Raw genomic sequence first — 24,899 nt, forward strand, 5'->3', positions numbered from 1 at the left:
GCGGGGGTAAGTGCTGGCGAGTCTGAGCTCATGGATGAGCCACAGATGAAGTACTTGGGGTGTTAAGTGCAGCACAGTCTGGAGCCGCCAGGGGTCTAAGTGCAAGTGAAGAGGATGGACAGAAGCAGGGCCAATTGGGTGGGGAAGTTGGGGCCCTGAGGATGCATAAGGGCCCAGAACACCAATCGCAGCAACTGTGGGATTAGCAGGGGAAAGACTAAAGAAAGGAGGAGTTAAACAGCGTCTTAAGGAGCTTGCAGAATTTAAACAGCTCCTGCTCCAGGCGCAGAGGCGGGAGGGACGCTGTTCCATAGGAGGCAGTCAGCAGAGGAAAGCGAATGACCACCTGCTCTCTGCTTAGCAAAACGCTTTACAAACAGTTTGAACCAGAGGAGCATAGTGGTCTAGAAGGAGAGTATTTAGTAAGATGAGGTTGAAGATGGTGTGGTACTCTGGCCCAGATCGCCTTGTGGATGATGCAAAGGGATTTGAATTTAATCCGTGCAGCAACCGGGAGCCAGTGGAGACTTTTTACTGCAGGAGAGATGCGGTCCTTGGGCTTTAGTACAAGGATAAGTCTTGCTGCCCTATTCTGAATGAGCTGGAGGGGTTGCAGCGTGGAAGATAGATTCTGGAGCAGGCTATAGTCAAGCCTTGAGAGAACAGGGCTTGGATCACATTGAGCCTCTGGTGAGTGGGGTGGAGTGAGAAAATGGAAAATTCCTTTGAGAAGGAAGAGCTGAAAATGGGAGCTCAGGAGGAGCCTGGGGAAGCTTGTGAGACTTGAAACGAAAGGCACGGCAATCATGAATACAACATTGTATTATTTTTTTTTTTAAGACTTTATTTACATTTTTCATAATTATAAGTCAAAAGAGATATGAGAATACATTTTAGAATGATAATCGAAACACAACAATTCCTCATTGAAAAGTTCAGATAAAGAATAAGACTGAGATATAATTGGCAATAATCTGACTATCAAACACTATGTAGACTAAACATAATATCAGCAAAAGTATATACATTATATACAAAAACACAAGACACTAGACGTGACAAACATCTATCTCCACTTACCCATCCTCCCCCTATTTGGAAATTTAAAATATAATCAAAACCTACTTTGTCATAATTCAAACATAAAACTCATTGAATACACCCCATTGCTCTTTATAGAATTCCTCTCTATGTAATGTATCATATTAGATTTTTTCAAAACGTGAGAGGAGCTGTACCTGCACTAGCCATTCTTCCACACATGTTTTTTTTCTAGTTTTCCAGAGACACAAGATTTGTCGGGTCGCCACCAGAAGGACTTAATTGACCCTACATCTGGCAAAATCCAGGTCTACAGATTGACAATAGAATGTTGTGTTGGAGAAGTTGGACCAATAAGGGTATATTGTTAGTGAGAGATGTCTGGTGTGAGGAAGGAATGCTATCTTTTGAACTTTTAAAGAGGAAGTTTGCACTACATAAGCGGGAGCTAAGGAGATATATCCTGTTAAAGGCCCTGATTTCTGAGAGATGACAAATGCTTGATTTACCTCTGATGGAGAGGCCTGAAAAATGTGATTTTCTTAAGGTTGCTCCAAGTGCGCTGTCATGTTTTTTTAAAACTCTTCCCGTTTGAGAATAGTGTAAGAGTATCTTGGGATAATTTGAGAATGGCATGGTCTGAAGAATTGGGTGCGGTAATAACACGAAGGAGTTGGATAGTTTATGGAAGGTTCCGGTTAAAATGAAAACTGATCAGAATTTGCGATATATTCAGCAAAGGACCTTGGGCTGTCTTTTTTGGACTCCTGATAAAATGTATAGTTTGGGATTAAGTGACAATGCTAGATGCTGGGGTTGTGCTAAAGAAAGGGGCACTATGCTACACATGTGGGATTGCATTATGGTTAAGGGTTTTTGGAGTGATATTTTAGATAGTGTTGATATAGTTTGGAATATGGCTTTCCCAAGGACGCCATTAGCTGTACTTTTGAAATCTCTGGGTGGTTCTCGCCACTTGAGCTATGTGACAATATGTTGGGTCAACAACATTGTATTTATAATTGCTGGCACTTTCGCTTCAAGTCTCCCAGGCTCCCCCGATTCGGGGAAACCCCGGGAGACTTAAAAAAGAAAGCCACAGCAATAATAAATACAATGCTGTTGTATTGCTGTTGTATTTATAATTGCCGGTACATTCTTTTTAAGTCCCCCAGCGTCCCCCGAGCTGTGGGAGCCTGGGAGACTTGAAAGGAAAAGACATGGCAATCTTAAATACAACAGCTCATGGGGAGCCTGGGAAAGCAGGGAAAAAAAGCACTCAGTATGGGGCTTTTGCTTAATTATTGCCACGAGAGCAGAGCTTAACACAAGCCGAGGAGGCTCATTAATTTTAGAAAATGGATGCCTCCTAGTGCTTGACATTTCTGACTGAGCCTCATTTCCCAAAAATTGTACATAGGAACTTTCTTTAAAAATATATTTTTTATATATATATTTGGTTATGGCCCATCTTTTGAGACAATAACTTTTGAGTGAACTTCCCCTTGAAGTCGAAGTCTGTCCTCGAACCTGTAAGAGAAGATGGCAGGGAGGGCATGTGAGGAAGGTAGGAGGAGTTGGTATACATTGATAGAGGTCTATTTACACCTCCCACCTTTTTCAATCAAGCATTAAAGGATGAGGGAAAATATGTTGTGAATCTACAGTCTTCTAAAGCGAAATACATTTTTCATTTACTTTCAAAAGTGTACACTTAATTTGTTAACTTTAAAAGTGAAAAGCAGTTTTGGGTTGACAAACCTGCTACAAATTGGTGGAAATGTTACTGACCTTAGGAAGATGCCCACCAAAGTATGTATGGTCTACAAGGGAAGATATTCTGAATGTTGCACTTCCCTTTTTTGGAATACAAAAGGGAAACTATTTGATGTAAACCCAGATTTAATTATTAAATGTTACTTTCACAAATCTGATGGCCGTGCTACTGCCCCCTTGGGCATATGGACAGTGCAAAATAAAACTATATTCTGGATATAGTGATTCAAGGAAAAATGAACAATTAAACAGCCCAAACTAAAGTTGCTCATATGGCCACCTTAGCATTCCACTTTGGCCTAGAGAGGAGACACCCTCTTCAGGCTTTTGCCCTTTGAAGCGGTTTCCCCAAACACGTGTGCCCAGCTACACCCAGGTAACTGATTCTACTCCGATGGAGAAGACTGGCTTCTTCAGGGGGTAGTGCTGTGAAAAGGCACTTCTGTTGAAGATGCAGGACAAAAGGGAATTCTTGCAATGTCATCATTTGCATAGGGGACCCTTTCATTTGGGACAGATGGTGCTATGGGGTATTCTAGAAGATCCCAGAAGCCAGCAAGCTACAGGAAGAGTTTGGTCATATTGCTTACTGTATATCACTTCCTTCTTTCTCAACTCTGCGCCCCCTCACTTCCTGCAAATGAAGAATACTGAAAACGACCTCTACCTCTAACGGGCACGTATTGGTCTTGTAACAGACAGCTTGGGGAAAAAAGACCAATCCATTGTTGGGATTTGACTGGATATGGGAGTGAATCCCCCATTTTGATAAATCATCTTTTGCTATGAAACAGAAGGATCCAGATGTTCAAAGTCCCTTGCATAAGGTGAAGGCAAGATTTGTGGGCGATCTGGCAGCTCTCCCTAAACATTTCTGGGGAGACGAGAGAAGGGACTGCTGGAAGAAAAGCTTGCCCAAGACTGCTGGTACTCTTGGAGCCCCTGCCCAGGATTGTGGCAGAGATCTTGCAAGCACCCCTAAAGCACTTTGTTGGACTGGTAAGTCCAGGGCAATGCGTTATTTTCTTCAAAGGTCCTCGTATCTTTGACAATGCTGGTGGCAGAAGCCAGCATTTCCAACTTTGAGGCATACTGAGCCGACATCAAGCTGCTGATCCAAACACTTCCCATTCACCGGTGCCTCTGGTCCTGTTTGTTTGAGACACTCAAACCATTAAAACTGAATCGCCAGCTTTTTAATTTAGTCCCCCATCATGTGATCAAACTGTTAGTGCCGGAACCACCATATCCTGGAACTGTATACCATTGAGCTCTCAAAGGCACCTGTGTACCGTTCTACCATGCTACATGCAATAGTGCTAAAATCCAGTTGATCCACTTGTCTGTGCGAACCACAACTTGAGCCATTGAAAAAGCACGAAGAAGACCACCTTGATGCTGTTGAACTGCTACAAAAGACCAGGTAGTGTTTGAATGGACTAGAGGCCCTTAAAAAGGCTGTTCTATGTTCTTCCCCCCTGGTCTTTATAAATTGGGCCATAGAGGTAGTTAGACATGCCTTCTTAAAGTAGGGAATGATGTCCTAACTAACATTGTTGCATATTCTTGTTTTTCTGGGTTTATGCTAGTTTTACCACCCTCTGACTTCTACCCAGAGTCAACAACATTGATATCCAAGTCTGCATTGATCTGTATTTGCTTTATATTGGGTGGGAGGGTTTGGTGTTTTTGCCCAATTGGCTGTATTTAAATAAAGACCAATTTTTGATAAGAGCCCTCTGTGATAATGAGTTATATAGCGCTTTCACTAAAGCTCTGTACATGGAGCATATTTACATTGAACACCTAACTGAAGTTGGTACTCATTTATCAACCTCGGAAGGATAGAAGGCTGAGTCACACTTAGATCGGGCAAGCAAGTGCTAAACCTACAGAGCTGTCTTAACATCACTCATTGTATTTTGCCACCACAGTTGCCTGTAGCTTCACAGTTTGAACTTGCTACCCTTTTGTCTGCTTGTAATTCACAAGGCATACAATATATACAAGTGCTAGTAGCTCTCTAGAACGAATCCAGCTCATTGCTACTGGCTGTGCCACATGAGTGATATAACTCTGCCTGAACCCATACCAGTGCTTGCCTTGTCATGTGCCATTGGCACTCAATCTCCTCCAAGGCCATACTATGGTGTATTTCATATGTTTGGGTGTTCCAGGCACTGCAATTCCTAGGGCACTGGGGTTCACTTATGTTCTCGCCCAATTGGCGTATCATTATCTCGGTATGATGAGACTCTCTATTTTGATTTTATCTGCACTACTGCACAATGCCTATAAGTTGGTATGGATTCCTGGTAACTTTGAAGGTTCCTACTCCCATCCTACCATCCCCAGCCGACTTTTGAGGCACCCTTTTTGAACGATGTATGCCATTATAAACCTGCTATTATTACTACTGCATGCCATACTAACTGCTTCTAAACAGGGTTCAGTTAGTCTCCAACATCATAGTACTGCAATCTTTGACCATGGCAAACAAACTGTGTCCAACCTTGGAGATCAAACCTACCCCATTCTTGCCCCTGCTTAATATTTACTACCAATCACTGCCCATGAAGCCCACGAGTTCCTACCTACGTGGCTGATAGACAATAAACCTCTCCAAGCAAATCTGCCTAGCGACATGAATACCTGCCTTGCCACTCCCCCAGTCACTAACTCCACCCCAATACACTATAGCAAACCATGTTGCCTTGCCACTACAAATAACAGATTTCGCGCCAGACTACCCCAACTCTAGGATCCACTGTCCAGTACCTTAACCAATACACGCCCTACTACCAAAATGAAAAACCTTAATACCAAAACCAACCCTATAAAAAAATATCTCCACCATTCAGAGTCCTAAATTAAAGAATACCCTGAACAAAAAAAGTAAAGCACGGCAAACCTACTGTCTATCAGACAACTACTAACACCATAAGCATTAACGGCGCCCTAATTAACGCCAGATCTCTGGTAGCGCTTGCCCCCGAGGTAGCAGACCTGATCATGGCTGACAACCTTGACTTCTTAGCCGTTACTGAGTCCTGGCTACATGAAGCTGCAGGTCCTGCCTTGCTACTAGCTGTACCCGACCACTGTAACATCATAAGATCAGACAGAGCTGACTCTGTAGCTGGAGGTATTGCGCTCATCGCCAAAATCAACCTAGCTACAAGATTAGCCTCCTCACCAATAGTTAAATCTTGCGAGCTTCTCACAGCTAAATTACCGTTATCGAAGTCACGTACCTTAACAATATAATTAGTATACAGACCACCTGGACCCATTGGTTCATTTGAGGAGGATATCTCCACAATACTATCTGACAATACTAAAGATTCATCCCAAATATTATTGTTGGGGGACTTCATGCTTGGCTTTAAGGATCCCAATGACCAACATGCTCTTGCTATGTCTAATGTGCTTACTGAATTTGTAGTTACCCAATGAGTGACCCAGCCCACCCATGTCAAAGGCTGAACCTTAGACTGGGTGGCTGACCTAAATTGCGATACTGCTATCACATCCATCACTCCCCTATCATGGACTGATCACTTCTTTCTGTCATTTACCTTAGCTGCTAACAGCCTGACAACCAAAGCTAACCCTTTAGCACTGTCACTCCTTACAAGGAACACAAAGAATATAACTGTGGATAAGATTATACCACTCATTATCCCCACCCTCAACTCACTGTCAGACTCCTCTGACCCTGTCGCTTTAGTAGATATCTACTATGACACTATGACTAAAGCCTTAGACACAATTGCCCCTCTAAAAATGCGGAAAAGAAAACCTACAGCTCATTTGAACACTTGGTTTACGCTACAACTAAAATCCCTTAGATCAGAAAAAGGAGTCATCTCGAGAAATCTACCTTCTGAGGAAAACAAAACTAACCTGATTAATATCTCGGTCACATACAAAAAAGAAATACGTACTAAACGGGAAACGTACAATGAGAGGATTAACAAAGTTAGTTCTAGTACTAAGGAACTATTTGTGATATTAAGAGAATTGGAAGCCCCTATCCCTCCCATTGACAACTGTGTGAAGGATAAACTCTGGTGTACTAATATCCAGAACGCCCTCTCGAACAAACTTGCCTTTCTACAGAATAAGATTGCAGACAAAAGGCGAATCTACCTTACTTAGACATGCACGGCGGAGCACCCGTTCTTTCCACAAAACCACCCCAACAGTTCAGATTCTCCTAAGTCTCCACACTAGGTTGAAAAAATGATCTCTTCACTTAAATCTTCTTGATGCAAGGGCGATAGTTGTCCGGGTCAGATAATGAAATACGCAGCCAAAAACCTGGTGCTATTTATCGTGAAACTAATCAACACATCCTTCTCTTCAGGCTTGGTCCCTATTAACCTTAGGGTCATGGGTTCTACCCCTTCTAAAAAACAATCTCTGGACCCTACCTTCCCTGCAAATTATAGGCAAATCACAACTGTACCTTTCCTACTTAAATTATTAGACAAAGTAGCATACATTCAGATACAGGAGTACCTAGAGACCAATCGTCTCCTAGGCGTCCGTAAGTAGGGCTTTAGGCCACATGCTGCCGAAATGTCACTGACTGATCTAAAGACCCAGATCGATTATCTGTAGGACAAAGGGAAAACTGCCTTACTACTTCTCCTGGATCTGTCAGCTGCCTTTGACTTGGTGGACCACAAAGTACTTTCCAAACATCTTGCCTCAGCAGCCTACTTTTCTCAGGACGCCATAGCTTGGATCCAATCCTTTTCTGAATAATAGGACCATGAGAGTCTTCGCTCCTTCAGCGGCTGCTGACCTTATCCCAATATCCTGGGGTGTTCAGCAAGGATCCTGCCTCTCACCAAAAATGTACAATATTTTAACAAAGCCTTTGTTCAACGACTTGGACCATCTGGGTGTCATCTATACTAATTACGCAGATGACACCCAGATCCCTTATACCTCTCTAAGGGGACTTTGACAAGGATACGGCTTTAGTGGAATAAAATGTATTTAATCATTCAGGCATGGATGGCCGTCCATGGCCTTTGCCTAAATGATGACAACACGGAGCTCTTGATACTTGGTGTAGTTGCCAGCCTGAACAAACACATCACAAAATATTCCTCATTCAACATTGATGGGAACAATATTAAAGTTGTAAAGGAAGTAAAAATGCTAGGCTTTTACCTAGATTCAGCTCTAACCCTAGTAAGTTAATTAGAGCCTGCAAGCCTTACTTATCCAAAGAAAGTTTCATCATACTAGCCAACGCCCTCATCCTCTCGAAGTTGGACTACTGCAGTGCATTATACCTGCGTGTGTGTACGTATGTTACTAACAAAATCCAAATCCTCCAACACCCTTTGATTTGCTCTGGGCATTCCCAGGAGAGAGCGTATTTTGGATTTGAGGAGACAGAACAAATGGCTTTCCATTAACGACAAAATTCTACTCAAAACGGTTTAACACACAAATGCTTCAATATTGCCGCCCCACTTTACCTTGCAGAGAGAATGGTAAAAAAAAAATCCACTTCATGCCCTACCAGAACAGTCAACTCTTTTTGTCTGGTCACTCCCAGATTCAAACTAAAAAAAGCTGGAGGAAGTAGCTTCCTGGTGATGGCGGGAGTATAGCCTGCTCTTGGCCCATGCGATCTCAAAGGAGTTATAAAATTACTGGGTGCTGTTTTCACATTTATGACCAGATTCCTGCTCTGCTATTAGTAGTGCTTGGTGAAGCTTAAGGTTTAGAAGCCATCATTCTCCCCTGCACTGTTGCTAAGCATTATTCATTTTACCACATGTTTCATTTGTGACAATCAGAACGGGTGCTGGAGAAGAACTGTCTTCAAACTTTCCTTGACCACGTGTGCAAGTTCATGAATCACGCTCCACAGTTGTAATTTTGTATTTGCAGGACTCCCACGGTACAGGTCTATTTTAACTTCATAGCTTCCCATACTCTACAGAACAGGAAATGTATCAAAACCAGCAATCTCAGCAGAATAACCTCTTTTCTCTTAAAGGGGAATTTATCAATTCTTGTGCTGAGTGTTTGGGTCTGGCTGTAGGATTAGAATGGCTCACCAAGAGGTTATCCTTTGCAAGCCATTAAAAATAGTCCTCATGGTGAGCCATTCTAATCCTACAGCCAGACCCAAACACTCAGCACAAGAATTGATAAATTCCCCTTTAAGAGAAAAGAGGTTCTTCTGCTGAGATTGCTGGTTTTGATGACCCCATTGCTATCCTGGGACACCAGTGCTGTCTCCCTTAAATGGGCAATGACCCCATTGTTCACCAAGGGTTTGTTCTTGTGACTCTCCTTTGCCCTAGTGTTGTGGATTTCCTTAGAATACTAAGACTGGCCCATACGCTTTCAAATCATCATTGCAAATGTTGCTGGAGCGACATTTCACTAACTATTGGTGAACAAGAAGAAATCTGGGCCCTCTCCAAGCCAAAGGTTGACCTTTATTTGCTACATATGGGTGGCACCCTGACATATTTTTCCTACCTCTGGTGTGAATGACATCCATGTGTGTTTCTTCGTTTTCTGATCCCTGGATCCACTGGCGCATGATGTTCGGTCTTATTGGCATCTTTCATCGTAGCACTTCCCCTGGTGAGGCTCAAGATGAGGAGAATGCAGCCCCACTTAGAATTTGTGGAACCCAGAGTTTCAAAGTCTGTAAAGAGTTCTTGCCATACCCCTTGCGCCATGGGATTGCAGACAGATTATCTTCAATCACTACAGCATGATTCTTCACTTATCAGGTGAGGGGGCAAGTTCTCCAGCCTTTTTTCACAATATATGGTTCCCCCAAGTCCAGATCAAATCAATGCACCCTGTGCCCCCTCCCGCTTCCGCTCTTTCAAACTCCTCACTCTCTTCCACTGGAACCACCTCCACATCCACATCAGCTCCTCTCTAAAATCTTCTTTTCCATTCCCCTACCTTTCGCTTCCTCTCCTACTTCTCCCACCGCCTCATGCCTTACCTCTTACTCCTGTACTTCTTACCCTCTCCATCCTCTCTTCTCCCTTCTACCCCACCTATGGCTTTTATCTAGTCTTATTCTTTTCTCTCTTCCTCCTCACACCTTCTAGCCTTCCCTCATACTTCCCTTTTACCTCCACTAACTCCTCCCTTTCCCTCTCACACCTCTTTCCCTCTCCACTCCCTCATCACCTCAGCAATATTGTAAATTGTTCCTTATACTGTTTTCGAGTTGTGATTCAATTGCCATCTTATGATTGCATTTTTTCTTGTTCTCATGTAAAGCACTTTGGATTAAAGGGTGTTTGTGCCCTCTCTGACGATGTGTAAAAAATGAATAATACACTCCCTGGACAGGGAATAAGGCACAAAAGAGCAGGCTGCGAGAGTTCAAGGAAAAGTTTATCTAGATCTCTGAGAGCGCTCTTACCACATCAAGGTTACAACACATTTATATAGTACATTGACATTTTTAACATATGATGCTACGTTGGACCTGGATTGGTAAGCCGGGGTGGTGTCTTAGGTGTGGGCATCATCTCTTCCTCCGGGTTGGTTGCTTGGTTGGCGGGAGGATTGACATCAGACATCTGTGCTCTGGATGGGTGATGGTCAGGTCGCTGTGAAACACGGTGGTCCTTATCTAAGCTAAGCTAAGAAAATACATTCTGAGTAATGCATGCACTAAATACTGGTTGATCAAAAGACCCTCAGTAGTGTATCATGTCATTGTACAGATCACTCAAGAGTTTATATCTAAAACATTTGGGTTATGCAGGTCACATGTTTACGGGCCTTGACCACTATAATACTGTCATTGAACTATAGGGTTAGTCTCTCAAAAATCTCAGGTATGTGGCATTTGTTAGTATTGGGCACGATATACTGCAGCAGGGGTCTAATGTTAGTTGGGGGTCTGTTGGGTGGGCTTCATACCATGGTTGGCAGTCTGGCACATGAAAGACATGCCTTGCAAGGACACAGGGTTAGAATGGCAATAAGTTTCAACTGGCGAGGGTAAGAGGGCAAGGACACTTTTGTGGAGATGGACGAACTATGTGCTTGGCTCATGTTGGTTCACATGCAGGACAGTGATCTCAGAGGAAAAGGGATGTGTTACATTTATTATTTGTTGCAAGCAGCTCCGGCTTCAGCGTGAGAATGGAGCTGCAGAGTTTTCCAGTTGGAGTGGGAACGAGGGTGGGGGCCATGTGCTCTGTGCTGCTGCGGTGGGGAAAAGGGAGAGGGGCATTTTGTACTATCGCAGTGAGGCCTGGTCACCAAGATGGAGTCAAAAAGGGGTACAAAAAATGGATGCCCCGTGTCCTGCTTTGTGGTCCCATCTACGCGAATGTAACCCAAAGTTAACATCGCATAAGGGCGAGGGGCGTACCCACCACTAGAGGCACTTGGTCCGAGTTTGTAGTGAGAAGTGATGGCAGAGAGGGGCCCATTGGCCCCTCGCTCCCACACAAGGGCTATATAAATTAAATAAAATACAAAATAAAATACAAATTTCCGTCCATCTTACTGGCACACCCAGCTTTCCTGCCAGTCCTCAAACAGGGATAGGCTAAACCTCATGGACCGTGTAGGTGCCTTTCCCCGGCTTACTACGTGTGAGAGAAAATAAAATAACCAACACAAACCCCTGTCGGGGAAGGAGGCACTGAGACCCGGCTGCAAAAGTTCAAAGGATGGTTTATTTCTCCAGCTAGGAAATAATCCAAAAAACCCTCACCTAACGTTTACATCATACTCGTGTATATATATCAATTAAAGTGACTCTAACAAAAAATACTAAACGGACCCGATTGGCCAGGCGGTGTGGTGCTGTAGGTGGCATCTCTTCCTCCTGATTGGCTGAGTGGCTGACGAGATGATGGACGTCAAATATCTTGTGCTCCACGCAGGTCAGGGTCCGGTCACTGTGGTCACTACCTAAGCTAATATGTTGCATTCGAAAACACTAAATAACAAATGATCTAAACATTTTATGCTACTTTTCATATTTCTACACAAGTTACACATAGCAGTTATTGTCAGTACAATTGGGTAATTCGTGGCTTTAATTGGAGGCCTTGACCTTTACTGTGCCTTTAAAAAGAATCAAGCTGTGTTTCACATATCTCCTAAGCTTAGACCTATTAGTATAAGTAAAAACATACATTGTGGTAAGATGCTTAAGGTTAGTAGCGGGTGTGTTGGTTGGGTTTCGCAGCACAGGCGAGGGTCTGGCACTTGAAAGAAATACCTTACAGGGAGCACAGGGTCAGGATGGCAATAAATTGCTCTTAAATGGGGGTGGGTGGCTTGCACGTTTATGGGGACGCGCGAGCAGAAAGTGCTTAGCTCATCCTGGTTCACATGCTGGTTCTCATGCTAGCAGTGATCTCAGAGGAAGAAAACTGTATCCTATTGGTTGTTGCAACTTTCTCCGGCTTCAGTGTGAGAATGGGAGCGCAGAGCTTTCCTTCGCAGGGGGAGTGCAAGGGGGGGGCCAGCCAGCTGCCTGCGCGGTGTGTGTGTGTCTGTCTGTCTGTCTGCCTGCTGCGGTGGAAGGGGAGCTGAGCATTGCTGTACTATCGCAGTGAGGCCTGTTTACCCAAGATGGAGTCGAAATGGGGCACAAAAGATGGATGCCCCGTGTCCTGCTCAGTAGTCCATCTATGTAGCAGTCAACCGTGGTTAACTTTACATAAGGGCAAGGGGCAATCCCACTACCGGAGGCACGTGGTCCAAGCCTTGTACTGAGGAGTGTACGGCGCGAGGGGGCCTGTGGACCCCCACTCCCATACATTCCTCCCTTTCGTTACATCTAATGTAACAAACTACTTATCTCGTTCTTTCCGTTCTCCCTTCGGTAGCGCTCAGCTTCAGCCACAGCCTCATCCCAAGCGGGTGTACCCTTTATTGGCATCCATGCTTTGCACACACTTCTTAAGCTGTTACCTCTTCTTGCATATTCTTCTGGGGTGACCATTAAGTATATCCCACCATCCCCATCTAAATCTATCCAAACCTCGTTATACCACAACAAGTCCTTTGGTTCTTTAAAGGTAGTGTGATGTAGATTATCGACCACGTCCCCATACTGCCTATAGCTGGCAGTCATTCTATACTGTGGTGTGGTGTATTCTCCAGTTTGTACTTGGGCATCTATCATGGTAGCCACCGTAGTCTGTCGGCCCACTGTTACCATCATTGCTGAATTAGGCATATTATTTTCACAGCATCTTAGTCCCAGTTGGCATACACAGAATATTAGGAGAAGAAAGACAATAATGGGAATGAGTATCTTCGCTGCTATGTTCACCTATGATGGTATCCAGCTGAACAGATTGTCGAACCACGTGTTGTCTGCTCCACCTTCTGTTCTCATTCTTTCTCCTAAATTATGCACTGCTGTTATCACTTGTGACAGTGTCCTGTTATCAGCATCTGAAGTTGGTACAAACGTGCAACACACCCCCCCCCCAATTTCTTTGCAAACACCGCCGTCCATCGCCGTGATAAGATCTAAAACATATGTGTTTTGCATCGTCATCAGGCGCAGTGCACGGAGCGCTATTTTTATGATGTTGAATCCTTCTTCAGTGTCGTTAGCCAGCTGGATGAGCTCCCAGTGTGTTATCTGCAGCCATTTCACGTTTGTCCTTGCTTGAACGCCTGGTGCTAGAAATGATGCAATAAATGTCTCTGCAGATGAGAAAAGCTTGAAATGCTGTGGGATTTCAACAAGGAGTTCTGACGATTTGGACGAAATATAATTGGATCTTTTGCTGCGTGACAACTTGGTTCTCAATGTTTCTTCTGACAATAGTTCGTCTGCTGGGGGCTCCGTGATTGTCTCATTGCGCACCGTCGATGTTTCAGCGGATTGCCCTGCTGCCGATATGTCAGCCGATTGGCCTGCTGTCGAACTGTCAGCCGAAGGCCTTGCTGTAAACTGAACATGGCTCTCTGGTATCACCATTAGTGCTGAGTGAAGTGTGGCTAGGGCACAAGTGCCCCTCCAGGATGCTGGGAGATGCAGGTAAACTCGTTCATCCAGCACATGTCCATTAATGCAGCAGTGCCTTTTTTCATATCTGGTATTATTAAAGTCTTATTGCACTGCTGGGCGGTTCCCATATTCACCTTCCCTTCTCCATGGAAGCAAAGTTTGTGCAGTATTTCCCTTTGAATCTTTATGGGTCTCTCCAGGGGTGTGACCCATGTCAGCTTGGTGATATGCTGTGACCAGATGGGGATGCACGTTTCTTTTGCCCACTCGTATGTTTCGTCTGGCAGCCCTCGAAGCCCCTCAGCTTTGCATTTAATCGTTTCATCATGCCACTTGTCGTCTGCGTACCTTGTCCCTTTTATGATGAAAAATGGCTCTTGGAGGCAGATTACTCCTTGTCTGCTGGTGCACGTTTGTTCGTTTTCCAATTTTTCCATGGCAACTGTGTGTGCCTGAAATGTCTTTTTTATTCTACACAGCATCAGATGAATCAAACATTGGGCCTCAGACAAGGTTATTTTCTGTGGAACTAACATTTTTGGGGTTCCAGTTGCATGAGGAATAAGTGAGCACACGTAGCAACTTTCATTACTTGCTTGCTTTGCTGCAGTGCTCATGTCTGAATACCATTTATTTGATTGGTCAGGGTGTCGGGGGTCCTCTATTTCATCTAACCCCAGATTGTGATAAATATCATATCTGTTTTTTCCCGCCCCCCTTTTTCTCCTCCTTTTGTTTTTTAATTGGGTACCAACTCGTTGATATTGCAGCGGGAATATTCTGGACCATGCATCATCAATGTTGTTCATGGTGACGTGTGTATTCAGTAGTGGTTTCTGGTGCCGTGTGTGTGTGTGTGTGTGTGTGTGTGTGTGCATGCTTGTATTTCTGGAGTTAGTCAACCAATAGTAATCGTCATTTACGTTCCATCCAAGCTCTATTTCCTTGGCCATAGTATTACTCAACAATGGAATAGCAGTTTTGTTTACATGCAATTGTTCATAGGGTGACGTTGTATTTATACTATTCGATTCAACGTTATAAGTGTCCTTCAAAATGGTTGTTACTCCAGTCCATATTTGTTTAGACCCTGGTTTTGTCATATTAGCCCCGCTCCCCCCTTTGTTCATTTCATTTGCCAAAAATAAAACAACGTTATACCAAATAAAATAAAACATCATTATTGCAAATAGTATGGCAACATATTTTATAATGCATTCTACATTGCTCAATCTACTGGCCCTAGTGGCATCCCTATTTCTATCTAACATTTCAGCCTGCTCAGCCGTTTCATCGCATTGGCTCATGTTGTACCTATGTGGGCGAGACCAATTCGTTAAGTCATCATGAAAAGAAATATATTTGCAATTGTTCATTCTTTTTCATCTTTTTGCTCAATTAGGCATTTAATGATTTCTTTCCATTTATCATAAAAACAATGAAAAATAGAAAAGAAATAACACTATTCATATGAGATTTAAAAAGATAAAAGAAAAGAGAGAAAGAATATATATATATATAAAAAACATTTTGCTTTTTCACTATTCTTTCCCTGTCTTAGTTGCAGTTTTCATCGTGTCAAACTGTTAGCGGTGCCATCCACACAGTCTGTTTCATTTTGGGGGAGTGTAACACCACGCGCCCTTCTCACGTCCGAGAGGTGCACCCAGTATTTCAGTCCCTTCACTTTAACTGCAGTTGGGGTGCTGTACACCACTGTGTATGGACCATGAAATCTTGGTGAATTCCACCTTCTTACAAAACCTCTAACATAGATGTGTTCCCCTGGCATTAAAGGCCCCTCGGGCTATCTGCTGCCGGCATGGAGATGTCTGTTGCTACATCTTCAGTAAATGGCAGAGCAATTTGTTTTGTTTGCTATGCTGCGTACTGCGCGCATTAGCTGTGTTAGGTATTCTTTAAACTCTTCCTCCAGCACTGTGGCAGCCCTGTGTGCATCAGACGCCCTCCTAACAGGAGAGATCGGCGTGTGCATTCTTCTCCCCGTCACGATTTTGTGCGGGCTCAAATGGTGATCCTTGCATGTTGATTTCTGAGTTGGAACAGTGCTAGGGGCAGACAATATACCCAATTTTTTTTCAACGTGCTGCATAATTTCGATAAATTGCTTTTGAGCAGCCCGTTGATCCTCTCCACAACTCCATTGGCCATTGGATGATAAATCGAACATAGTTTGTTTCACCCCCAGAAGGGAGGTTACTTCTTTGACGAGATCATTCACAAAGTGCATGCCGTTGTCTGAACGGATCACGTCACAGATTCCCCACCGCGAGAATACTTCTCGCACAATGTTGGCAGCACATTTTGCATCCGGATGGGGACAGGGGCCCGCTTCCACCCAGCGCAAAAAAAAAAGGGCATACCACCACAATCAAGTATCTCGCTCCATTACACCTTTCTCCCATATCGGCGTAGTCGATATGTAGTTCTCTGAATGGACCTGTAGGGCGTGGCAAAGTGCCACGCAGCGTTCGTAATGTCATTCCTGAATTGTAAGTTTGGCATGTAGTACATTCAAACACAAATTTAGACAAATATGCGTGCAGATTGGGAACAAACCAATCCTCCTGAATATCTGAGGCGATGTGTTTTGCAACGTGAGCTGGGAAATGCAGTTGTTGGAACGCTACTTCTAATAATTCTACAGGCATCACTACCTTGCCTGGTGTTTTCTGTCTCGAAATGAGATCTGTGGCTGATTGTTTACATCCTCGTTTGCCTCACAACTCCTGCTCTTCCGGTGGGGCCCTTCTCTGGAGTTCTATCAATTGTGATATGGCGTGTTACTGTATGCTTCTGCTGGTTGTTCTGCTGTGGCTGTTTTTACAATGTACTCTGATGTTGATGTCTTATTGAAGTACGAGGCTTCCTTCGCTGCTGTGTCGGCTGCCGCGTTTCCCAATGAGACAGCATCTGTGTTATTGGTATGGGCCTGGCATTTATCCACTGCCACTACCGATGGCTCTGCTAAAGCTTCTATTAGTTCATTTAGTAACGTGGCATGTTGTACGGGGGACCCGTCTGCTCTTCTAAACCCTCTCCTTCGCCAGCGTGATAGCTCTGAATGAACTGTGGTGGTGGCGTAAACTGATTCTGAATATATTGTTACGGCACAATCTTTGGCTGTATATAATGCACTGATTAGTGCAGTCAGTTCAGCTGCTTGTGCAGAGTAATGTGAGGGGAGGCGCTTTTGAACAATCACTTCGTATGAGTCTTCTTCCATGCGCACTACTGCCATCCCCACATGTTTCTCTCCTGTCTCTGAGTTTATGGATGCTGACCGGTCTGTGAAATAGATTTCTCCTTCTGTAAGGGCATTTTCTCTTGCTTTGGGAATGTCATCGCCCTCTCCCTCATACGTGCTACAATCGTGTTCCTGTAAATCTTCAGTTGTGCATAGCTCTGTAATGAATGTGGCTGGGTTCACTGTCTTGCATCTGACCACGTGTACATTTGGACTTGATATTATTATTTCATAAGCAGATGCTCTGTGTTGTGAGAGTAGATTTCGATCTTTCCAAGATGGCAAATAATGAGTGTTCCGCATATAGCGTCACTGAACATCCCATTACGATCGTGGCACTTTTCTCAATGGCGAAGGCCGCTGCAGCGAGGGCCTGTTCGCATGCGAAATGTCCCTGCATTACTGGGTCTAACATTCCACTGTAGTACGCTAATAGTTTGTGGCCTAGCAATGTCTTTTGTGTCAATACTGCTGTCATCAATGTTCCATTGCTGTGTGAAAACAGGAAAAATTCCCTTTCATAAATTGGATTTGCAAGGACTAGGGCGTCTGCAATAAGGTCTTTTAATCGGGAGAATTGGGCAATTGTCTCATGTGTCCATTTTATTGGGGCCCTGTTCTTCTGTGCTTCCTTCAGTGCTTGTAGCATTGGCCGTGTGTATGCTGCATAATCGAGGATCCATGCTCGGCAATAGTTACATATGCCAAGAAATTTCTGCATGTCCTTCACTGTTTTTGGTATAATAATGTGTCGAATGGCAGCTGCTCTGTCTGCTAGTATTCTTTTTCCATCTTTAGATATTTGCTGGCCGAGATATACAACGTCTGCAAGGCAGTATTGTAACTTTCCTTTGTTCACCTTGTATCCCTTGGCAGCCAATACGTTAAGCAATGTTATCGAGTCTTCTCTACACTCTTCTTCTGTTTTGCTACAGACGAGTAAATAGTCTACGTACTGTATAATGGTGCTCCCTACATCTATGTTGCCGATGTCTTCTCGTAGTACTCTGTTAAAAATGCTTGGGCTCTCGCAATACCCCTGTGGGAGTCTGCGGTGTTCATATCTGCTGTTTCCTAATGTAAAGGCTGTAAGGTACTGCGATTCTGGTGCAAGTGGCACAGAGAAAAAGGCATTTTTCAAATCAATGACAGTGCAGCAAGTTGCCTCTTTTGGTATACTGCACAATATTGATGCCGGGTTAGGCACTAATGGGAACTCTTTTTGGATGACGTCATTGAGTGGGCGGAGGTCCTGGACCATTCTCCACGCCCCTCCTTTTGCTTTTTTAATTGGAAAAATCGCTGTGTTGCATGGGGAAGTTGATGGCACTAAGATACCTTGGCTTAGGAGTGCATTCACTGTTTCTCTAATACCTTACTCTGCTTCTTTGGATATTGGTATTGTTTCACTCTGGGTGGGAGGGCACCTGGTTTCAGTTTTATCTTTTTGGGAGTCACCTCATGCAACAATCCCACATCGTGTGGCCCTGTAGTCCAAATTTCAGGTGCTACCCTGGCCATGTCTTCCTCAAATATTGTCAGTGGGGCCTTTGTTAGCCATGAGTGGGTTGTGTATTTCTCTGTATTGGATCATAATGTCACATGGTGTGCTTATTTCCATTATTATTTCTCCATCCCCCTCATAATCGGTAAACAATTCTTCATCAGTTATATCTTTTAGCATTATGTTTGGCTCTATGCATAACACACTTCTCCACTCGCGTCCCTGCGTGTCCAGGCCTATGACCACCATGCGTTTGTTGGAAACTTGAACTGCCTCAATGTCTATAGATATAATTGTGCCTGGCACTACATCTTTTGGTGTGATTGGGCGGAATATGAAGTCTGATGGTATTCTCCACTCTTATTGTGTTATTTCAGGCACTACTCGGGCTAACGCCTGTATTCCATAGACGAACATGTCCATGTCAATGGGGATCCCTCTTACTGCAACTTCCTTTGTAATCGTGCTTATTATCAGGTGTGCTCGTACGGGGCATACCCCTGGCGTCGAGCATACTATCCCCCTTTCAGTAAAAGCTATGGTCATGTTTAACTTACTGAGCAAGTCTCGTCCCATCAAATTGATTGGCGAGCCTTCGTAATACAATAAGGGTGCGCGCACTGTTTTTCCCCCCTACTGTTACATCAAGATCTTTTGTATAAGGAACTTTTAAAATAGCCCCAGAGAACCCCTGCGTCTCCAAATTTCTTCCCGAGAGCTGAAACCGCCCTTCTGTGAGACATGATTTTTCTGCTCCAGAGTCTACCATAAAGATAAACTGCTGGTTTCCTATCTCTGCCGCCACTAGTGGTTCCTCATTTGCACTTTGGGTGGTGGATAGGACTGGACACGCAAGTACTCCCTGTGGGCTGTCCTAGTCTTGGTATCTTTGCTGACCTGGCAGTGAAAAAACGTTGTCACCTACTACCGTTATGCCACGAAATGGTGCCAGGGCCCCATTTGCGGCAGCTGCAAAAGGGTTATTGTTTATGTTCCCTACTGAGTTTTGTCTTGCCATGGGCTGTAGTGCGTTTTGCTGTTGTGGCAGCTGCTGTTGCTGCTGTTGTGGGGCTGGCTGTCTTTGTTGCATTTGGGGGTCATAGCAGTACTGATCTTGTTGTCCCCTGTCCCCATTGGAGCTCCACAAGGGCTACCTGGATGGGGGCAGCCCCACCCCTGTTCATTATTCATGGGCTGCTGCTGCCCCTGAAAATACCCTGCTGGTCGCATTCTACAATCTCGTGAATAATGTCCCCACCTTCCACAATTCCAACATGACCCATGTTGTCCTCCTCTTTGTCCTTGCCCACATTACCCTCTGTTTCCCATTCTTCTGTATCCTCCCCTCTGCCCACAGTACCCACCTCTTCCTTGGGCCTGCCTTTTCTGCCACTGTGATCCTTGGCATGGCTGTTCCTCTCCATTCCACTGTCCTTGGTTCTCTCCAATCCACTGCGCTGCTATCCCAACAAGCCTTCCTCCCGCGTTTTCCTCTCCTTCGTTTCCTCGCTCTCTGCAGTTACGCTGACCGTAATGGCGGCGACCTTCACTAATTTTGTCTGCACTAATTTTGCTTCGTCGGCCAGCCTCTTTTGTGTGACCTCCTTTTCTTTCTTTGATCCTCCTCCAATGGTGTACAATTATGCTCTGAATTTCACGCCACCCTTTGGCTTCGATCCCAGCTATTTTGTCCAATGCCTTCTGCACCTCTTTCGGCAACCCCTTTTTAATGATAAAATAAAATAAGGCTGTTGATTGATTCCATGCCATACCAGTTTCACTTCTCCATAAGTCTTGCACTCGCAAAATGAATTGTGCAGGATCCTCGTTCTCCTCCATCGTGCACTGCATCACTGCATGTAAATTTGGAACATCTGGAAATGCACGCCGCAATGCATCCCACACTTGTGCTCGAACATTGGCGATCACAGCTCATTGTTACTCCCGGGAACCCTGTCCTTTCCCAGATTGTGTCTGCTTTGTCCCGATTGCTGATAATAAGCTTTTCACATCACCTATAGCTAACGGCACGCCTGCCGTGTTCTTTTCAAATACATGTATCCACTTACCTACTCCGCCCGTCAGCGGGGGGAGGAGTTTTAACAGGTTGTTTTTGTCCATTTGGGCCCACGGACTATAGTTTGGCCTACCTGCTCCTTTATGAATCAGTGGCATTTGTAGTTTGTTTCTTTCCTGTTTTGCTCGTTCTCCCTTTTTTCGTTTTACTTACCAGTATGTTCCCTGTCCTCCCTGTTCGTTGTCTTAATCTACCTTGCCATAATGGTGATGATAGTGTATCTGGGTAACGGCAGTTTGGCAGTGGGGAACCTTCTGCGTCAGCTGCCTCTTCGTATTCATCTAAATCATCCCATACTTCTTCTATTTCTGACTCTAGCTCGTTATTATCCTCCCAGTTTTCCTTGGGTTCACTTCCTTGTCTTTCACCCTGATCTCCACTTCGTTGACTCTACGGTGTATCTGGGCGTATAATTCTCATTGGCTTGTTATTCAATTGGAACAGGAACTGTCCTGACTGCCACTCTTGTTCTTGTCTTTGCTGTGATGACGTCCCTTGTGATGCTATAGATTGTCCTGATACTGAGACTGCTGGGGTTGCATTGCTTACTGCCCCTATCGGGGGTGTGAGATCTGCCAGTGACAGCGGGGGTACCTCCCCTCCCCCTGGCAGCATCTGCCCTTTGTCACATAGAGCTCTTAACCATGTTATTTCCATTTGTGCCTGTGCTAGCTGGCGATTTAAATCGCCTGTTTAACGTGCTATGTCCACAGGAGGTGCACTCGTGGGGCCGTACAGGCTTCCTTTGTCATATGGTGGAGGTTCAGGGGCTGTTGCCCCGCACTGAGTAGTGGGGGTGGGTGGTATATACAGGGGCTCGCTAAACCCTACTGCTGGTCTGGTCATTAAGGGATAGATTTCTGTTACTTCATTCTCGGTTGTAGTTGTCGAGCACTCCCCTTTTGGTGTCCCGCTTACTTCTTCAGGTATTTTCTGCTTTTCTATCATTCGGCTTATACCTACCTCTGCCGTGGGGGTAACTTCCTCGAACATTCGCCATAAATCTAATACTTCTCTCCGGTTCTGTAACTGTTTCCCTTTGTATCGTGCTAGCAAATGTGTTGATACTAGGTCCAACACTCTTTTGTCGAATGAGCATCCTTCTGGCCAAATTGGTATAACTCCATCTCCTTTTATCTCAGTGATCCATGGATCGTGATACTTCTGTATCCTGTCGCTATATAGTGGAAGGTGCTGGCAAATATGTGCCAGTGGCGTTACTCCCCCCATGGCAATGCCTCTTTTTCTTTCTTGTTTGTTCTGGTACCCTTGAGTCCCTTCCCACCTCTCACTTGATATGTTGGTTACACTATGTGAAAATACGTTCTTTATCAATGCTCGCAATTATGGTATGTCACATTAGCTGTTCTTTCTGAGAGGTGTTACCTGGTCACCTCTCACAATTTATTTCTTTGCCTATTATTTATTAATCAACAAGTTACTTGTACTGAAATACTTTAGCGTGTTCAACAAGATATATACACAAAGCAGACCAACAAACATATAATCATGCAACATACACATGCACTGCCAGCGCACGTTTGTTCTTTCCCTATTCCCGTTACTGTCCCTAGTTTTTCTTCTTCCCTATCTTACTATTTCGCCTTCACTCCCCACCCCTTTCATCTTTATTATGTCTCAAGATTTCTTACCTCCACGGAAAAAGAATATTCTAAAACTACTCCGAGTCTACTCAATATACGAGACCCCTACTATTTTCTCTTAATCTCTATTCTGCACTTGGTCGGGACAAATGGTACGCGGCGCTGCCTTCTACCCCGTACGGGCTAGGATACCACTTCTCTTCTTCTCACTTCTTACAAAACTTAATGGCCATATAAAGGATAGATCAGAAAAGCCTCACCATCACTCACACAGGCCCTATTCTTAACTACCTTCCCTTTGTTGCTAATTCCCTTCTTCCCGTATTTCCCCTTACCTTCCTTTGGGGTCTTTGCAACCGGGACTCCACGTGACCAGTCAGGTACTCCGAGGGTCGCCGCTCAGGTCCGTCCCCCATCCAAGCCGTGGCCTGCCTTGGCGAGCAGCCTTCTCGATCGGGTATTCGTCAACCGGGAACCCTTGACCCTTTCTTCTTGGTGTGCAGAGTCTGGTCAACCGCGGAGGCGATGGTTTTGCTGGGGGCGTCCTGGATCTTGCTGCCGGGCGGTGCCGGCCTCGAGGCACCGCCTCTAAATCACGTCGCTGGGGTCACCAAAAATGTACGTGCCTTTCCCCGGCTTACTACGTGTGAGAGAAAATAAAATAACCAACACAAACCCCTGTCGGGGAAGGAGGCACCGAGACCCGGCTACAAGAGGTCAAAGGATGGTTTATTTCTGCAGCTAGGAAATAATCCAAAAAACCCGGACCTAACATTTACATCATACTCATATATATATCTATATATCTGTAGATATATAGATATATAGATATATATATATATCAATTAAAGTGACTCTAACAAAAAATACTAAACGGACCCGATTGGCCAGGCGTTGTGGTGCTGTAGGTGTAGGTGGCATCTCTTCCTCCTGATTGGCTGAGTGGCTGACGAGATGATGGACGTCAAATATCTTGTGCTCCACGCAGGTCAGGGTGTGGTCACTACCTAAGCTAATAAGTTGCATTCGAAAACACTAAATAACAAAGTATCTAAACATTTTATGTTTCATTTTTCTACACAAATTACACATGGCAATTATTGTCAGTACAATTGGGTCATTCGTGGCTTTAATTGGAGGCCTTGACCTTTATTGTGCATGTAAAAAATCAAGCTGTGTTTCACATATCTCCTAAGCTTAGACCTATTAGTATAAGTAAAAACATACATTGTGGTAAGATGCTTAAAGTTAGTAGTGGGTGTGTTGGGTGGGTTTCGCAGCACAGGTGAGGGCCTGGCACTTGAAAGAAATACCTTACAGGGAGCGCAGGGTCACGATGGCAATAAATTGCTCTTAAATGGGGGTGGGTGGCTTGCACGTTTATGGGGACGAACAAGCAGAAAGTGCTTAGCTCATCCTGGTTCACATGCTGGTTCTCATGCTAGCAGTGATCGCAGAGGAAGAAAACTGTATCATATTGGTTGTTGCAACTTTCTCCGGCTTCAGCGTGAGAATGGGAGCGCAGAGCTTTCCTTCGCAGGGGGAGTGCAAGGGTGGGGGCCAGCCAGCTGCCTGCACGCCTTGTGTGTGTCTCTGTCCTTGGCTGCTGCGGTGGAAGGGGAGCTGAGCATTGCTGTACTATCGCAGTGAGGCCTGTTTACCCAAGATGGAGTCGAAAAGGGGCACAAAAGATGGATGCCGCGTGTCCTGCTCAGTAGTCCCATCTATGTAGCAGTCAACCATGGTTAACTTTACATATGGGCAAGGGGCAATCCCACTACCGGAGGCACGTGGTCCAAGCCTTGTACTGAGGAGTGTACGGCGCGAGGGGACCCCTCACTCCCATACAACAGCACTACAACTTTTTATCACATGAACAAGCGGGTGGGGAAAGGGGATCAAAGTTGTCCTTTGTGCTCACTATCCATCAAGTTGTGGGAAGAGACAATTAACGAGAATGTGCATATGCAAGCAATTTACCTTCCAGGAGTCCTGATTGAGGAGCAAGACCCCCTTAGCAAACAAAGATAAATCAACCACAACTGTGATCGTCACCCGGAAGTAATGACCCTTTTTTAGAGGTGTATTTTTTTCATTAATTGAACCATTTTTGCTACATATCGGAATGCCAAGTGCCCCCTGAATTTGTCTTGGGTGGGTCAGTGGCTGCAGTCTCTGGGTGATGTTCTGTCCCAGTCCTAGGACCGGATCACTGCGTATACATTGGCTCCAATACTTTTACACAAGGTCCTAGTAAAATTCAGATGTGCTCTTGGGTGGTGTTAGATTCTGATGTTTCCTCACTGGCAAGAAAGGTTGTGGATTTTAGACCTAATTAACCTGTTTCAGCTCCAATAGCAGTGCTTCTCCTTCAACAGTAATATCAAGTCCTGCATCATTCCCCTGCATCTATGAACGTAGCTGTCAGTTTCCTGAAGAGCTAATTCTAGCCTAGGGCCATTTAGGCTCGTCAAAAGGGAATCTTGACATTATACAGGCAGCATTAAAAGGATTCCACAAGGTTTCAGTACCATGGTAAATTACCATGACTGTGCCTTGAAAAGACAAATCGTCTTACCTGCTCTCTTGACTATGATCTTTCATCAATTACTGATTGAGCT

At 44.6% G+C, this 24,899-nt stretch overlaps 1 protein-coding gene and 1 long non-coding RNA gene across 5 annotated transcripts in view; one reads left to right on the plus strand and one right to left on the minus strand.

Annotated features, from left to right (window-relative positions):
- Positions 1-24,899, plus strand: part of CDC42SE2 (CDC42 small effector 2) — a 559,740-nt gene that overhangs the window by 477,565 nt on the left and 57,276 nt on the right. The gene's annotated exons all lie outside the window — the stretch shown is intronic.
- Positions 10,288-24,899, minus strand: part of LOC138510157 (uncharacterized) — a 169,127-nt gene continuing 154,515 nt past the window's right edge. The window contains exon 3 of the long non-coding RNA XR_011280332.1: positions 10,288-10,467. This is a non-coding gene — a long non-coding RNA (uncharacterized lncRNA). The remainder of the gene's footprint in view (positions 10,468-24,899) is intronic.

The sequence above is a fragment of the Ambystoma mexicanum genome, chromosome 6p (genome assembly GCF_040938575.1).
Source record: "Ambystoma mexicanum isolate Mex_15411 chromosome 6p, UKY_AmexF1_1, whole genome shotgun sequence".
Lineage (NCBI taxonomy): Eukaryota > Metazoa > Chordata > Amphibia > Caudata > Ambystomatidae > Ambystoma > Ambystoma mexicanum.